This window comes from Mastigoproctus giganteus, chromosome 6, assembly GCF_048544385.1.
Source record: "Mastigoproctus giganteus isolate SK-2022 chromosome 6, ASM4854438v1, whole genome shotgun sequence".
NCBI classification, from domain to species: Eukaryota; Metazoa; Arthropoda; class Arachnida; order Uropygi; family Thelyphonidae; genus Mastigoproctus; species Mastigoproctus giganteus.
Window position 1 is genome coordinate 24,249,336 of NC_143580.1, and position 16,535 is coordinate 24,265,870.

Here is a 16,535-nt window from a genome sequence, read left to right on the forward strand (position 1 = left end):
GAACTTGGATGAAGGAAGTGAATTTCAATTTAATTGAGCTTCGATGAGGTTGGCGGTTGATCCTACTGGAGAGGGATGCCCGGAATCTGTCTCAAGTTATTGGTCTTAGTGGTTTTGCTCCTTAATGTTCTTCTTCTGTTGAAGACATCCTATGCAAAAGTAGTGACGTATTTATAATTGTCACGGGTATGAATTGGTATATATTCTTGGTCCTTTGGCAAATTAATAATCTTAGTGATCAGAATAGATCTCAAATCTTCATAACCAGGACAGTCATACATTATATCGTGCCAAGATTCACCAGTGCCACAGTGGCAGCGTGGATCATCTGTGATGCCCAGAGACGTTAATTTTCGTGTATCGACCCATGGCCTCTGAGGAAGTACGTTATGTACAGGCCAGGGGAAAACCAGCTTGGGACTTTTGGGAACGTGAACGTTACTTCAGGGATGAATTTCTTTGTAATTGCTCCCTTAGTGAATGTCGTCCATCTGTCCTGCCAGGCCAGCTGCAGTGGAGCGAGAAGGCGGCTTTTCTGTCTTGCGATTGATTGCGGGGTTGGTGGCGAATCCAATGGTGGCAGTGGAGATTCCTTTGGACAGGTGATAAAACATGCCGCATCTAATTATTTTAAGGTCTAGAGGGAGGACTCCAGCGAGGACTTGAAGAGCAGGAATGCCCATGGTGCAGCAGGCTCTGGTGATGGTAAGTAGTATTGCTCTTTGAATGGTGGCCAATTTCTTCTGATTTGTGATAACAGTTGCCCGGTGATACCAGACGCCTGCAGCATATGAGATGGCTTGAATAAAGACTACTTTGCAAAACAAGTCTAGGGTATGTCGGTTCAGACCCCAATCCTTGCGGGTGACCCTTGCCACTAATGCAGTGTAATTTCTTATCTTCTTTTGGATATACTGTAAGCTGGGTGTAGTGCTTGATGCTTGTGGCATTGATCTTAATCTGCGGTGGTCTGGTTGAGCTTAGGTTCCCTTTCAGGAGGATGCTGGAGGTTTTCTCAGTCGAGATTGTCAGGTTGTGGAGGGTAGCCCACTCCCGGAGGAGCCAGAATGCTCGGTTAGCAGAAATTTCAAGCTGGGCTCTTGAGCTGGCAGGCACAGAAACGATCAAATCATCTGCATAGGCTTGGGACTTAACATGCCCAAGATCTTGATTTAGGAACTCATCCAGGACCATGTTACAGAAAGTTGGTCCTAGCACCGAGCCCTTTGGATCTTTCTGATCACTCTAAAGTAGAGAGTCTCTACACTGACAGATCTGTCACATAGATAGCTTTAAATGCAGGAGCAGGGATTTTGAGTAATCTGTGCTTGCCTGAGCCTGCCAAAGACGCTCGGCCACCAAAGTGAGTCGAACGCCCCGCCGAAGTCTACTGCAATTATAAGGAAGTATTGTTCAGGTGTGGATTGAAAATATGTTTTCAGGTTATTTCAAACAACAATAGCAGATATTCTTTGCTGATTATCGGATTTTTAGAAACGATTGGTGTTTAACTACTCATGTTATTTGATGTACAGGTAATGGGCAAAAAATGGAAACACCAACGGTTGCAGAAATCGTTAGGTTTATGCTAAACAGCAGCGTCTACGTGCTTCTGACCAAGGCACGAAACATGCAAATGACATCCCAGCATGTTTAGCGACGCCTCCGTAGCCAGATGGGCAGGAGCAGCAGTGCGTAGCAGACGCTTCTTGATTAACCCGGGGTTCGAGCCCGTCACCACCAAATACGGAGGATGCGGAAAGGTCAGGAAATGACCACCGCATATCCCCGGAGCAATATGACCTTGGTTGCTAATGCTCCTAAAAACCAAATAACAACAACAGCATGTTTAGCGTCAAGTCTGTAAAGGCAAACCTAACTGCATGTTAATTATTGGTACCACATCATCAAGAAAAGTCCTTAGCGATTTCGAAAGGAATTTGAGAGTTGGAGCATGCTTCGCGGGAACTTCACACTGATTCACGAGGAACAGTTTTCAAGGAACAGTTATGTCTGCATGGGGATTTAAAGGGAAGACATCATTTGCAAAAGGCAAAAGTTGGCGAAAAAGCTTATTTCAGAATAGGCACAAGAGCAAAAGCAGTGGACTGTTGAACAGTGGAGGAATGTGATATGATTCGACGAATCTTCCTACACTTTGTTTGCGGGAAATGAACGGGTGCACGTGTGGTGCCAACCGAAGAAGATTGCAACTCTGATTACTTGTTTCCTGCTGTTAAGAGTTCTGGCGGTTCTTTCGTGGTGTTGGGTGTTTTCCTCATGGTATGGTTTAGGTGTACTCATTCCTATACAAGGCAAGGGTTATGCTAATCGCTGTGTAACAGTTCTGGGTGATCATATTCATTCAATGATCAAGCATTTCTCTCACCAAGAGAGAGCTTTCTTTCTGGTTGGTAGTATTGCAATCCGCAGAGCACAGATGGTCTCCCAGTGATTTGAGCAACACGAGACTGGAAATTTTTAAATACTATAACCATCTCAATCACAGATATAAATCCGATAGAAAATCTATGGAAACTTCTTCTAACGATGGCTCAAGCAGCGTTTTCCAGCTCCATAGAACAAGCAGAAGTTTATCAAGTGTCTTATGACGAATTCTATCGTTTCCGTCATATTGAGTTTCAGACACTGGTAGAGTGTGCCACGAGGCATACAGGCTGCACTGGATTCAAGTGGCAGTCCAACACGCTATTAGTGATTTTACGTTGTTTTCATTTTTTGTCTGTATTTCCACACTGTTTCTTGTTCTCCAAAATCCAGCAATTACAGTGATTTCATGGTGCAGATATTGAAAAAATGTGATTGGAATTTTCGGTAGTTGAAATGCGTTTAAAGAGGTTTCCAAGATTCTAAAAGAGATTTCAGAGAGTCTGCATAACTAAGAACCCAAGATTTATTTTGAGTTCTTGATTATGCAGTAAATAATTTCTAAAACTAATTCTGTTTGGCTCTGGGGGATGTTAAAACGATTAATGAATAAATTTAAAAGATTACCTTACAATTATTTTGAAGTTTCATAGAAAAAATATTATATTTAAAAATGTTTTCATTAATTTGAACAAATTTGAAATTTCAAATGTATAGGAAGCCGATATGACCGGTATGCAACTAGTGCTGACTCATGACAGGTGTTTGGCAACTGAATGTATTTTTCCTACCTGGCATGGAAATGTCATCTTCATGACGCGTTCTCCGAGGTCTTCTTTGAATCCTGAAGTATTCGCAGGTCCTTTCTGTGAACAGGTAAAAATTTAAAGCTTCATGGTTCCTTTTTGCACTTTTGCGGATCATTTTGTGATCATTCTCACCAAATTTGCATGCATCATTATCTACTCACTGGCCACAGTTAACTCAATGCCTATCATTGACAAAGCTATCAGAGTTTATTTATAGGATGTGAAAAGTGTAGGTTGGGTATGGCTTGGGAACATATTCTTTAGAACTAAGAGGCTTGCGAGGATCATTCTGAGAGGGAGGTGTCATTTTGATTGGTCATACTCTCTGGTTCATCGTCCCGAAATAATCTAGTCAACAGATGGGGGAATCAAGTCGTCCAAGACAGCAGTTTCGCTAGGGTAGACATTTACGTTGTAAGAACAATATACCTCCAAAGCGTCATATTTGATGAGATGAATCGAGAAATGGTGAGTGGATTTCCCGCTCTGCTGTTCATCCATCGTAGAATCCATGGCTAGGAATATGTTCTAGTAGCAAATCGGTGCTGGGCACCAAATCTCGGTGGCATTCGAGATTTAATCCTCACCACCCCGTTTCAAGAATATTTTGAAATCTTTAAAATTATCAAAAGAACAGTATTTCGGCCAAATTATTATCTCCTTTAAAGAAATCATTAACACACTACCGTCCAGGGCGGGGCTGGTCAAATATGATTTTAAAATTCTCGCGGTAGCACAGTGGTTATGATCACTGTTCTTTCATACTGCGTGGTAAATGGTGGGATTCAAGTTCGGTATTCACAGAAGGGCAATTTGTAAGGGCTTTGTCGATGTGGCTTAGCACTCGGTTTGGATGAATGTTGAAAAGGACTCTAACATTATCTTGCGAAAACCTCTATCTCAGGAATATGCTCAAATCACTTTAATTATATTTTTAATCAGTGGAAAGTGAAAAGTAATTAGTAAGTAATATTTATTTACTATTTTATCTTTCAGTTCTGGATTTTTTTCTATGTTTCCTCAACTGTTGTTTGTGGTCTGTTGCATTATATTTCATCGCTTACATCTGCCATGTATGGAACACCAAAAATTAGCCTCTGGGACACGATCTGGTTGCTATTCGGAAGTCTGATTAACAAAGGTTGGTTCCAGAGTAAATTGATTGAAACCGAGATTATTTATTTTATTACTAAATGTAAAATGTTTACAAATCAATGCAATAAGAATATATTTCCATAATATCATTATATGATTTCATTAAAATTAATGTCAAATTCTAATCTAAGAGTTTGAAATGTTTGGATTTCTTATAGATATCAACCCGAAGTTTCTTTCCAGCCATTCAATTCGAATCCTCGGTATGTCCTGGTGGATATTTACAATTGTGGTGCTAGGAGCATACAGTGGAACGCTGCTGTCATTTATTACGTTTCTTCTTGTAGACAAATCTATCGACACTATTGAACAGCTGGCCAAGGCTGTTCAGGAGGAGAGAATTACTTGTGGGACTGTAGGCAAAGCCACAGGAGTTTATAATTTGCTGAAAGTAAGTTACAACAACAACAATAAAAAAAATACACCCAGTGATCACTGAATTATATATATAAGCTTTATTGTATAGAAAAGTGATATTTATACAATGTACCCTTTACAGCAGCAATTCCAGGAGGTTACAAATTAGAGGAATTTTTCCATTTATCTTGCCACCACCGAATCAGAAACTCCCAGCAACGTGACTTTTCAACCTTGTGATCAGTGGCACTGTTAACTGTAAAACCCAAAAATTCAATAGAATTTAATGTTTTTGTTATTGTTGTAGGGTGCATCATCAACTAAGGCGGTATAGCCCCGTGTATGTTGTCTGTAAATTGTTTGTTCTGAAGTTGATTTTCTATTTGCTGAACGAAAAACCCAAATTTCGAGAAGAAAAAAGATTACCCTGCCCTCGCCTGACACCGACTAACTGGGCCAAGTTGTGAAAGAGGTCCACAAAAATTCCTCCTGTCATCGACGGGACTCGAAATCAGATCTTTTCTACCCAGTGGGAACGATTGCGATCCTACAAACTGTGCTACCCACGTTACCAAAACCAGGCACCACCACGATACAGCGAATACAGCTTTTAATCTAAGATGCAGAGAGCGGCGAATCCAACCCAAAAATTGTTTAGAAATGCGGATTAGCATGGATGTAATTATTTGATTTTTTCACGAAGATACGCCAAATGTTTAATAAAATTGACACATGTCTACATGTCCATAATAAAATTGAGTTTGGCGTCAATGATCATATAGATAAATTTATGAAAGACCACTAAAGACAATGACTTATTGAAAAGTTTAACCACTGGAGGCCGTGAACTATGAAGCAATCCCTTTTGTAGCATTATCATTGAAAACTTGGTTGATTAAATAGACAAATTGTTGATGGTACTCCATTGAGATCAATCTGTCATAATAGCATTCGCATCAGATTCAATTGAGGAACGAGAAGATCCTTTTAGAAGCAGCGTGAGATCGTCGATATAAGCCAGTTATGAGCAGTCATAAGGAGCCACTCATCTAGAAAGAGATTCCACAAGAGAGGACCATACACTGAACCTTGTGGATAACCTCTACCGACAGGCCTAATGATAGAGATGGCGCCTGAGAAAACAGTAAGAGATCGTTCTTCAAAGTAGCTTTTAGTTATATTATATAAAGAGACTGAACAGGATGCTTGACGCAAACAAATTGTGCCATTAAGGATGATCAAAGGCGCCGGTTGACGTATATGGCAAAGGCGTATTTGGAGTTACAATCTTGGATACGTGAGAGAAGCCCAACCAGAGCTTTCTCAGGCAACGCCCTGGACGAAAGCCGTACTGCTGCCCAAACTGGGTGCGCCAGAAAATAAAAAGAACAAAAAAGCCCAACCTGGATACTGCCATATCCAGGTTGGCAGTATCCAGGTTGGTGCTTTGTCACGTATGGATCAAAACGATTAGGAAGATAAAAAAGCTTGAAGCTAATCGTTTTGATCTTATGAGCGATCAAAATAATTTGATTTTTATTCTGCAGGATGTTGCGTATTTACTCTCTGTTTTCAAATTCAATTATTTATTGATTATATTTCAAAAATCTAATAATTTCTTCTGATTATTTCTACCCTTTTTCTTAGAGTAGCAGATCTGGTGATGTGTATACCATAGTCAAACACATGAATGGTGATGTCCTTTTCAACTCAGTTCTTTATTATTATTATTATTATTAACAGCTACAAAACAGCAAACAACGTGCCTGAGGGTGCAGCTACAAAGAATTATTACATAGCTTCAAAAAGCTTGGAGTATACATTTCCCAAAGTAAAGAAAAAAGTATATGTACAGATAAAATAAACTAAATAAATAAAAGGACTCATCCGTCCTATTTAAGTGAACAGGCAGAGCACTGGTATTTCTTCACACACAATCAGAGTCTTAGAACTTAAAAGAAGAGTCTATTTTAAGTCAGGTACCGGATGAGGTTAGCAATTTCAGTTGCCTCTTGAAGTGTCCGGGGGTACCAAATATCTCAATATTTGCTTTGTTCATTGATCTTGCAGTCCTGTTGTAGAAGTTGTAGTATCCATAATTTGTTCTCGCATAGGATGGTTTCAGCAGTGGATGGTTTCTTAGCGCTCTTGTCGGAGCGTTGAAATTTATTTGTGAGACGAGATGAGGGCAATTCAGGGTACCATTTAATAGTTGGTTAAGAAGGAGTAAATCGGCTTTATCTCTTCTTTTTCCCAGCGTTTCGAGTACAAAGAATACACACCACTCTTGGTAGGATTTCTCATAGTATTCAAGGCCACTTTTAAAGCAAACGTACTGGATTGCTCTCTTTTGAATATTTTCAATTTCTAATTTTTGGTACGCAACATGTGGGGACCAGACCTGTGAGGCAAATTCTAGGGCTGGCCTAACATAGATTTTGTAAAGAAAGATGAAAAGTGCCAACTGATTGAAGTCTCGGTTAATTCTTTTCAGGAAACCTAGTTTTTTGCTAGCTGCCTTCACAATGTTAGAGACATGGACATCAAAGGAAAATGATTCTTTAATAAAGATACCTACATTTTTGGCTGTACTAACTTTTTTGATTGCCTTGTTGTTGATACAATAAGAAAAATTAAGTTTGTTTTTCTTGTGTGCATTAGCAAAGCTCATCAGCTCACACTTGTTTTCATTGACTGCCATTTTGTTCTCCTTCAGCCACTGAATAACTCGTTGAAGAGCTTCGTTTAGGATGATGCAGTCATTGGTACTGCGAATTGCTTTATAGATTTTTATGTCGTCTGCAAATACGTTGATTTTGATTTGGTAGGCTCCAAGGGTGCTTGGCAGGTCGTTGATGTAGATAAGAAATAATAGCGGGCCTAAGGATGAACCCTGTGGGACACCAATTTCAGGACTGAAAGGATATGAGGTTTTACCTTTAAATGTCACGGACATTTCTCTACCTTCCAAGTAGTTTTCAATCCAGTTTAGTGCTTGTCCTCTGAGACCATAGTGATGCAGTTTGTTGATTAGTCTCTGATGGACTGCCTTGTCGAAGGCTTTGCTTAAGTCAAGGAAGATGGAGTCGACTTGCTTTCCTTCGTCAAGCGCCTGGGATATGTTCGAAACAAACGAGATCATATCTGTGCAGGTGGAACGACCCTTGATAAATCCGTGAGAGTAATCTGACAAATTAAGTTTCATAAAGTTAAATAGCTGCTTCATTACAATGGATTCAATTATCTTTGAGAGTGTATTCAATTGACAAACTGGTCTGTATTTGTTGGGTGAGGATGGGTCTCCTTTTTTGTAAAGAGGGGTAACAATGGCCTTTTTCAGTTGAACTGGATAGATTCCACTCTCAAATACCAATTTTATTAAGTGAAGTAATGGCTTTATAAGTGTAGTTCCACATTTTTTCCATAAGACAGTAGGGATACCGTTCGGGCCTCGTGTGAGATCCTTTTTCATACTGTGGATTGTACTCAATAATTCTGCTTGGTTTATTTCAAATACTGTTAGGGTATCAATGTAGTTGAGAGGAAAATTTTCGTTACCTTCCATCCCGTCATCTGCTGTATCTGTTTTGTAAATTTCTTCAAAGCTGCTAGCAAGGTAGTCTGCCTCAGAAAAAGATGACAATTCACTGGGAATATCTAGCGTGTTTACAGCCGCATTTTGATTTTTTGCTTTGAAATAGCTGAATATAGGCTTCATATCTTTTGCCTCGAAGACTCTTCTTTCGACAAAACACAGGTATTTGTTGTAGTCCTGTTTTAATGTCGTTTTAACCTGTCTTCTTAAGGAGGAATATTGATGATGGATTATCAGTTGATGATGGATTATCCAGAATTCTTGAAAAAAGATATTGCTTCATATATAGTGATACCACACTTACATTGAATGCCTTCAAACACGGGAAAGAGAATTTTTTAACTGGAAAAGAAACATTTTATTATTCTTCAGCAGGACTTTGTATCCATCGTGGCCACCCTTGTACAGAACAGTTTAATATTTTGTAAGTCATATTTTAAATGAGTAATTTATAAAAAAAGTAAAAAGTCCATCTTAAATTGCAATGGGTGTTTCAGTTTTTTAGACAAAGATTTAAAAATATTTAAATCTTTGTCTAAAATATTTAATCTTGGAGTTATTAGTTTTTGTCTTTATTGAACAATTAATTTAATTTAAATATTATTTTACTTTTAATATCAATAATATCTTGTGATATCGGCACTAGGGTTACACCATGGAACAAGAAATGGTTAGGAACAAGAAAAAGCTTCTTTTCTTTACTGTTAATTGAAATAAAACACGAGTTTCCTGCAGTAAAGATGCCTTCAGAGGCAAGCTAAAAAGCCATCTCGTTCCAAGAGGTCACAGGAACATCCGTCAGTACGCCCGCCATCTTTTTGACCTGCATAAACTTTCGGTTGAATGGAAGAATCTCGTTCGACGGACGTGCTCGGGCGCGAGAATATCTAGAGAACATTAATTGCCAGAGTATATCATCACGACCATGAAGTCTGGTGCAGGGTCTGATGGCATGCAGCTCTTTCAGCTTGTATGGAACTGCTCCTAGGTGACTGGTCAAATTATCATCATATTCTCTTCCATTTATATGGAATGCATTTCCCGTGCCTTCAATATCCTACTTTCAGCAGATACGGCCATGCTAAGTCTACCTCCTCTCATGTGATCTCTGTAATTAAACATTATCTCCAGGAGTTATGCAACTATCTTCCAATGTATATGGAGACATTTGCCAAACTATGCCGAGGGATTTGAATAATCCAGGATTTGAGAGTCGTGTGCTTGTATGAAACTTGAATCCGACTTGCGCCAGCACTGCAGGAAGAGAGTTAGGACAAGGAAAAAGCTTCAATTTCTTGCCAATCCCTTGACTCTAACGGAGAAGCCTCATAAGGCGACTGATATTTTTAATTATCTGAAGTGTAAAGTGTACAATAAAGTGGTCTCATTGTATCCGAATGTACCATCTTACTATAAACACACTGCGCATCTTTATCACATTTTCAGTAGGAACTGCCAATGTGATGTCATCAACAGATTTTGGGTGAATTAAGCACGATGTAGTTATATTGTTAAACACATTTTTCCATGGAATGGAGTTCAGCAATAGCATCACATGCCCTCGCCATGTGATATAAAGCAGATGGACAGTGATTTAAGGATACTTCAGGTATGCAATTTACTGCAGAATGGGCAAGACGAAAATATTTAAGTTGGTTTGAATGTGGCATGTTAGTTGGCGCCGGTGATCGTTATAAGTATCTCGGAAGCTGCAACTCTGCTGGGATTTTCATGTACGACTTTGTATCGAGGTTGATCCCATAATCAAATAATATTCAGCAATGGGCAATCCTGTTGTCGGCAACAGCTAGTTGATGGGATGAGGCAATGGAGGCTGCAATGACTTGAGCAGGGTACCATAAAGGTAACAATTAGCCAAATGACAACGACTACAATATTGGTAATCAAAAAGGCATTTCAGAACGCACAAGTCGTGGTGCTTTGTCACGTATGGATATTATATACAACGACCGAACAAGTTCCATTTCTTTTTTGTTTATTGCTGAAAGGAATGGAACTCATTTTATTCTTATCAGCAACGTTAGCAAGGCCTGTCGTACAGTCAGTATCCAGCCTTCGAGGATTTTGCTGCAGTTCTATCTCTCTCTCTCTCTCTGGAACTGGAGATGACCAACAGGGGTGTGCACTAATACCTGTCCAGGGCTCCATGCGTCCATTCTTGACCACACCGTAAATCCAGCTAACGACATCAAACAAGAAAAGAAGCTCCTAGTTAGAAAAATTGTTGAAATCTGGCAAACTAGATGGACGGAATCCGAAAAAGGCCTCATTACTAAAATATTCCCTTTACAGAAGTTGGTCAAACCTTCCCAAAACCGCCGCCCTGGTTCTCGCCAGGACTTCATGCCACCTTTTTATCATCAGTCACGGGTCCATTAAACAGAAGCTCACGTATACGGGCATTATTAATGATCCCTTCTGCATTTGCAAACAACCTGAAGATTGCGCCAATCTACTCTATTCCTGCTCATTATTTGAAGCCCTTCGCAGTTTGCTCATCACCACGATTCATAACCTGCTACGTGTCCTCGAATATCTGTTCATAAATATAAAGAGCTATTATTGAGCATTTACTCAATACGCAGAATATCTCTTTCCTAAAAAGAAGATCATTCTTCCTATACACAGATATTCAACACGACAGATATTCAACAAGACAGCAGTTCACCTCAGTCTGACAACTGACCCCTGTTCTTCTGAATGTCTTGCTAACCTCCTTGTGGGATAGGATTCTACAATACTTAGGAATTTACTTCCTGGATTGTCTCGCAAATGAACTGACCACACCTTTCGGACTCGTCCTACGCTGGAACTAATCTTATCTACTGGAGACCTATTCCACACTGAAATTGAATCACTCTGCTAGAACGATCTGGAATAAACCCATGCTAACGGTGGCATCTGTCAGGATAGCATTTTCAAACCTTGTTCATATAGGGTAGGAAATTTCTGCTGACCATGTATCCCAGGTTGAGACGTTGCTAACTCAGTCCTTGGACTGGGTAAGATTCCACGGTTTAAATCCAGTCAAACGTCAATGGCGAATACACCCAGCCCTTGCTGCGCGTCTTTTTATCCTCCTCCATGAGGTTTACCCTTCCTCCTTTCTCCTTGTAGAGCAAATGCTCCACTGACAACTAGGGGAATCAACTACATCCCCCTACTCTCACTTCCTCCCTTCTTGTGTACACCCTGTACTCCCTTGCACCGGACCATCTTTTTTTTTATAACTTGGTCTCTGTCCAGAAAGCTCAGGCTCAGGGGACCAGTCAGAGAATAATGGGCTGTCTGGCTTATCTCCTAGCGGTGTGTACGGGTAACATGGGATCCCACTAGGGGCTCTGAGGCCAAAAGCAAGAACATAACAACAGAACCCAACATAATACTTTAGAGTACTTTTTAGTGTACTGTATTTCTTCACAAGAGCACTTATGGTGCCGATGTGTGGAACCACGTGTGGCACCCCCTCCTTAAACACTATGTACACTCTATGCTCTTAGAGAAGGTTTCAGCACGTGACCTGAAACGTGTACTATTACGGGTGAATTTTATTGCCATCTTCTCGAAGATGTTATAAGGAAAACTTAAGAAATGTTCGTATAGCAATCAATCCTATAAAATAATTTTAGGTGTGGGAAATTCAGCCCTTAAGACTTCGCTTTAAGTCTGCAACTTTTCCCATTCTTATTTAAAAACAGTATTTGCAAACCATATTTACAATCAGTGCGTGATGATCTCTTTCCTTTACCATGTTCTGATTCAATGGCATAAGAAATATTTATCTACAAACAGTCTGGATGAAAAACATTAATACGACCAGTCCTTCACTTTGCAGTATTGGGCATTTTTCGAAACTGGACTCTCGTATTTTTCAAATTGGCCTTCTGTAAATCTTATCTTCGATTCAATACTTTAGATGTTGAAGGCTTCCTGAGTATTCGCTGGGAAGGGAAGGTAGTCCTCTGTCAGTTCAGTTTTCAGGGTCCACTGAAAGGAAGGCATAGATCAAGGTGTTTTCTGTTCGCCTTCTTTGAACACCAGAGATTAAAGCTGTTACAGATGGAGCATCTGTTATGTTCGTTGTTACCTCTAATAGGTGAAGAGATTAGTCGCGTTAATCGGATGACTATTGAAGGATGAATCTGAAAATGGTGAGTGGGTTGCCCCAACAATGTTCATCCGTATAAGAATTCAATAGTTTAGTCTGAAAAATTTGTTTCAGTAGAAGGCTGGAGCAGACTCATAAATTTCAGAAGTATAAAGTGGCATTGAAGTAAAGAATTTCAGGATGGATGGGCAGATCAGCAACGAATTGTGCACGTTGACCAAACTCTTCTCGTACAGCTCACAATATTGCACATGTTTCGATTTAATCTTTTTGAAGCGAATTTAGAAGTCGGCCTCTCCATTCCAGGAGTTATTTGTGTTGACTCTCAGTGTTTTGAACCTGTTCGTTAAAATGATTTCAGGGTCGTTTTTGATCCTCTATTTGGTAATCTATACCAGAGACGATCTAAGGGTTTTTAGTGAAGACAAATTGGTTGAAAGTAATTTTACGGTTTTTGGACTTCAGTGGAAGTTTTCGAGGCTGGAAGCATGTAGTTTACGTAGTGTAATTCAAGTTAATAGAAGTTTCCATCATCCGCATAGGATAAAAAATTTGTCATAGACGCTACAAACAGCTTTACCAGTGAGGCCTCAGGATCTGTATCCAGTACTCAAGATGAGTCTTGACCATTGCCTTATGTAATGCGATAATCACTTCCTTATCCGTGCTAGTAAATTCCTGTATATCATTCACAAAACCCCATGAGCTGTCCTGGCAGCCTGTCTGCATTGTCAGAAAACTTCATACCTAACTGCACAATTACACACAAGTCTTTTATTTTTTTCAGGACCCTTGAGTGTAGTACCACACAGTTACTTTGAGATTACCAGTACGCATATGCAGTACCTTGTATTTGTCAAAGTCAACTTCAATTGTAATTTCCCAGCCCATCTGCCCAATTTTGTAGCAACTTACCCTGATTACTGTTATTAACCACTCTGCCAACTTTTTTATCGTCGGCAAGCTTAGACATTAAGCCAGATCTGACTTCATCAATATCATTATTAAATATAGAAAAGAACAATGGGCCCAACAGTGAGCCCTGTGGGAGTCTACCGATAACACCAGCCCACAAAAAGCAATGCCATTGATAACCACTCCCTCTCTTCTCCCACTCTACAATCCTTTATTCATAGTAGTAACTTGCCTTAATGCTACATGGTCTAATTTTTACAGCAGCCTTTTATGCGAAAGAGTATCAAAAGCTTTCCTGAAATCCAAGTACATGATAACAAAATTACGTTTTGCATCCAGTTCCTTTGTGACTGCGTCATATTATCCGAACAAATTGATCAGAAGAGATCTCTTAACAAATCCATGCTGTTACTGAAGTATAACTGAGATCCTGTATCGATGGTCCTTCTTTAACCAGTGACTCCATTATTTTCGCTGGAACAGAAGTTAAGCTAACTGGTCTGTAATTACTCATGTCAGTCTTCGATCTCACTTTCTGAAACTGAATTCCATTCATACATGTCCAATGCACAGGGACGTGGATTGGAGATGTGCGAATGAATTGAAGGATGCTCTTAAAATCATGGCTAAAGCTTGGCTAATCCGCTTTCCCGCCTCCCTTATAATTGGATAGATTCCATCCATCCTAGGTGCCTTTTTATGTTTTTCTTGAAAAAGTCTCTTACATTTTCTTGTCAGTTATCGCAAATTCATTCAGCGCCCTGCTATAGTGTGATGAACTTGTGAAATTCACTTCCTTAAAGAATTTCTATTGAGTGAATGTAGATGTAAAATACCTATTCAGTTTGTTAGCAAGGTGAACAAGATCATCAACAGATAAACCATCTGTAACAAATGGACCAATATGATTCATCCACTTCCTTCTAGTGTTTACATGACCATACGAAGCTTTCCTGCATTTATTTGGATTCTTTGCTAAAGATTTCTCACAATCTGGCTTTGCTTGCCTAACTTCCTGTGACTTGATTGCCGACATGTTTATATGTACCACAGGCTTCAGTATCACCTGATGATTTGTACGCATCCCATGTATTTATCTTCTCTTTCACGTGTCTCAATAGTTCATTTGACATCCATTTAGGTTTAAGCCTGGAACATATTCATAAAAAATAAGAACTGTATTTCTTAATTTGTATGAAAATCCTTGTGGCTTTATGACTATTTCCCTAAATGCTTCCCATTTAGTGTTTGCTGTTGGTAACTTCATCAGTTGGTCCTTCTGTATAGAATTTAAAAACTGTCTGTGACCACTGTAGTCACCTTTACAAAAGCAAAAACCCTTCCCTTTCCATTACCCCTGATGGGCGTTACATTTTTGAGTAAATCCCACATCAGTACATTGTGATCACTACCACCTAGTGGTTCCTTTAATCTGTAGATTCTTAGTACATGAACAATCATTGGTGGTAATTAGATCAAGAGTATTACACTCCCGGATTGTCTCTCGAACATGTTGCTGTAGAAAACAGTCACCCAAATAAATCCACAAATGTCTTGTTAGTGCGTAAGGGACCAACTCAAAAGTTCTCAATTCAAAAATCTGGAAAGTTGAAATCCCCCATTATAAGATATGCTGATTCACTAGAATAGTCAATGGGCCTGTAACATCCTCTTACTCTCATTTTTGTTTTTCCACACATGTCACACCAAATTGACTCAGCATTGCACTGGCCACCCTTGTTAACTGGACGAACTGCCTTAGATGTTATATGCTTCTTAACTAAGATCATAACCCTTCCCTTTTCTTTCTGCCCTTTCTTCACATTGTACTCATAAGCAAGGATTTCTTTACTTATATAAACTCTAAAAGGAAGGGGATGAATATGATTGGTCCACTTGACATCGATGGTTCGACTGTTGATGATCCTGCTCAGATAGCAAACAAACTCAATGAGTATTTTGCATCTACATTCACACGTGAGGAATTATTACAGTTTGAAAATGGAAGAAGGTTATCAAATTGTAGCAGTGTGCTTAATGATTTTGTAATAACTGAGAGCAAAGCGGAGGAGAAATTGTTGAAGTTAAACATAAGAAAGGCACCTGGGGTGGATGGGATCTATCCAGTTATTTTAAAGGAGGCGGCAAAGCAACTAAGCAAACCCTTAGCCATAATTATGAGAGCATCCTTGGACTCAGGGGAGGTTCCCACGGACTGGAGATGTGCAAATGTGTCCCCAATTCACAAAGGTGGATCGAAGGGTGACACGAGTAATTACAGACCAGTTAGTTTAACTTCTGTTCCGGGTAAAATAATGGAGTCGCTGGTTAAAGATGCATTGCAGGATCATCTAGACAAGACTGCAGCAATAATTCAAACACAGCATGGGTTTGTTAAGGGAAAGTCTTGTCTGACAAATTTGATTGGTTATTATGATGTGGTCACAAAGGAACTGGATGCGAAAAATAATTTTGATATCATATACTTGGATTTCAGGAAAGCTTTTGACACTGTTGCGCATGGAAGACTACTGTACAAATTGGAGCAGAATGGTATTAAGGGTAAGTTGCTACAATGGATAAAAGGATGGTTAAGTGGGAGAAGACAGAGGGTGGTAATCAATGGGTGCTGCTCTTCATGGACTAATGTTATTAGTGGAGTCCCACAGGGTTCGGTGTTGGGTCCACTGTTGTTTTGTGTATTTATCAATGATATTGATGAAGGTATATCAGGCTTAATGTCGAAGTTTGCAGATGACACAAAGGTTGGCAGGGTTGTTAATGACAGTAATGGCAGTGTGCTACTGCAACAGGATCTAGATAATTTGGGCAGATGGGCTAAGAAGTGGCAACTGAAGTTCAACCTTGACAAATGCAAAGTACTGCATATGGGTAGAAGTAACCCCAGAGAAACGTACCAACTGTGTGGTACTACACTTAAGGTGGTAGAAAATGAAAAAGACCTGGGAGTAATTGTGCAGTCAGATATGAAGTTTTCTGAGCAATGCAGACAGGCTGCTAGGGCAGGTCATGGGGTTTTGTCAATGATATATAGGAATTTTGCTAGCAGGGAAAAGGAGGTGATTGTCCCTCTGTATAAGGCAATGGTCAGGCCACGCCTTGAGTACTGCGTACAGGTCTGGAGGCCTCATTTTAGGAAGGATGTAGATTTGCTTGAGCGTGTACA